This window comes from Citrus sinensis, chromosome 4 (genome assembly GCF_022201045.2).
Source record: "Citrus sinensis cultivar Valencia sweet orange chromosome 4, DVS_A1.0, whole genome shotgun sequence".
NCBI lineage: Eukaryota > Viridiplantae > Streptophyta > Magnoliopsida > Sapindales > Rutaceae > Citrus > Citrus sinensis.
The window spans coordinates 7698212-7700886 of NC_068559.1; the positions used below are offsets into that span (position 1 = coordinate 7698212).

Below are 2675 nucleotides of genomic sequence, written 5' to 3' on the forward strand. Positions count from 1 at the left end.
ATGACATTTTTAGACTTAAATCAATATTATTTAAAGAATAAATGATGTGTTTTTATTGTATTTTTAGTTTCATTTTGCATAAGCAGTTGCTTAAGTTTAATTTTAATAAATTGATTGTGTTTTAGATACTTTGTACTTTGATTATGTGCATGATTGTAGAGGGCCAAAAAGTTACTCAAGCTTTATGGATGGAAAGTTGTATCAATAGACTTGCAGATACCACAAAAGAACTTGCCTGCAGAGGAAATAAAACAAGTCTGGAACAAAGGAGATGCTATAGCCGTTGCTGCAGCAATCCTGTAGCAATTGCAGACAAGATTTTACGCGTGTTAACTGAAAGATTGCGATCCAAGATTTCCAAAAATGGAAGACACATGGTCACACACTTTTGGTTGCCCTAGTTCCAAGATATAAAAGGAACACATGTGAAAAAAAAAAGAGGGAGAACAGTCATTAAGGAAAAATAATAGAGAAAAGCATAAAGAAAACAGAGAAAAAGAGACATTTGAGGGCTGCAACAAAAGATTCAAGAAGAAAAATAATGAGTGATCACAAAGATTAAGCAGAATTCAATTCCTTATCTTGTTTTCTTATTTTTCTTTATTTATAGGAATGTATTTGATGGCTAGAACGATTCTTATTACTATTTTATCCCAAATCATGAACTAAACTTTGTTGTGGTTGAGTGTTAAACAAGTTTAATGCTATTTGACTGATATATATATGTTGCTCTGAATTTGCTGCAACATTTTATCTTAATTTTACTTATTGCAATCCTTATTTTGACTGACCATCTATTTAGTGGATACTAGCTAAGAAAGGGCCTAAAAAAAGTCTAACTTAGTAGAACAAATTAAGACAATACATGGTTTTAGATTGAGTTTCTCAAGTCAAGTTAATCTCGATTTTAATAAGGCATGTTTGATATAAAATTAGTGAAGAACTAGACATATTGGTTCACTTTGTAGGGTAATTGGATCCTAGTAAGCATAATGTTATACCTAATGTTAGTGTAACAACTGGCCACTATTAGGTTACATTAGATATAAGATATCCAACAGGCGACAGTTGAGGATGTATGAGGGATTCTGTAGCAACAGAATATTAATTGAAAAAATAGTTAATACCATTAAGTGAGTTTAATCACTCAACTACTCATTTCCTATTGAGATTTTTCTTATTGCATCTTGTTTATTACATTTTTAATTTCATTAGTTTATTAGTTTAATTGATTATTTTATTTTAGCTTCAAATTGCATTATTAAGATTGCTATAGCAAATCCTATAACATCAATCCTTGTGGAGAAGCTCTGAATACTCATTAATATATTACTTATCGTGCACACTTGCACATTGACACTTATGGTAAGCAAACCACCCAACAAGTTTTTGACACTGTTGCTAGTTAGCTGTTTATTGGGATTTGTGAAATCAATTTTTGTGAAATCAATTTTTGTGAAATCAACAAGTTTTGGCAATTTTTATTTCTCTTTTAATTTGTTTGCTTTGTTGGCAGAAGTGCTCTAGCAACCCTTGAATTCACAAATATAAACCTATTGAATTCTAGTTTGATTCAGAAATCGAAAGAATTGCAAGAAGATTAAGAAAAGAACATAGAAATTTAAAATCTGCTCGCAGATATAGATGATTTGCAAGATATAGGGAACTTGAATCCTCGAGAAGAAATAGAACCTGTCAATGCACACGGAGGTCAAGAAGGTCAAAATGGACAGAATATTCATGGGCAACCAGGGAACGAGAATATTATCTACACAGTAGATGATAGAGACAGAGCTATAGAGATTATGCCATGTTGGCCCCTCAAGCCATAAATTTTGGAATATTTAGACCTGAAATGCAAGCTGCTAATTTTGAGTGTAAACCAGTGATGTTTCAGATGCTTCAAATAGTGGGGCAATTCAATGGATTTCCATCAGAAGATCCTCACCTTCACTTTAAACTATTTCTAAAAGTAAGTGATGCTTTCAAGATTGTTGGAGCATCACATGAACCATTGAGATTCAGACTCTTCCCATTTTTTCTAAGGGATCGAGCAAGAGCATGGTTGAACTCTCTACAGCCTGATTCCATTACTTTCCATAAACTTGAAGATGAAAAATTGTATGATGCATGGGAAAGATTCAAGGAGTTATGCAGGAGTTGTCCTCGTCATGGTATTCCTTAATGTATACAGTTAGAAACTTTCTACAATGGTCTTAACCCAAGTACTAGGTTGATGGTGGATGCTTCAGCAAATGGTGCCTTATTGTCTAAGTCTTACAATGAAGCTTATGAAATTTTGGAAAAGATAGCCAATGACAACTATCAATGGCCATATACCAAATAAGCACAATAAGAGGACCAGCAGAAGTTCACAATATAGATGCCTTGACAGCATTATCAGCTCAAGTAACCTCACTAACAATATATGGTGAAGGCTATGATTACTGGCCCAACAACTGTCAACTAAATTGCTGATTTAATTTGTTTTTATTGTGGAAAAGGGCATCTATTTGACAATTGTCTTGGAAATCCAGTTTTAGTGAACTATGTGGGTAACTTTAACAGATAGAACCAGAATAATCCTTACTCAAACACTTATAACCTTAGATGGAGACAACACTTAAACTTCTTATGGAGTAATCAAAATCAACATGCTGCAGTATCCAATAGAC

The 2675-nt window shown here is 33.1% G+C and overlaps 1 non-coding gene across 1 annotated transcript; it reads right to left on the minus strand.

The window, feature by feature from the left end:
* Window positions 1-2069: 2069 nt before the first annotated feature.
* Window positions 2070-2178, minus strand: LOC112496010 (small nucleolar RNA R71). The gene has a single exon (XR_003062428.1). It is a non-coding gene; the product is annotated as a small nucleolar RNA R71 (small nucleolar RNA).
* Window positions 2179-2675: the final 497 nt, after the last annotated feature.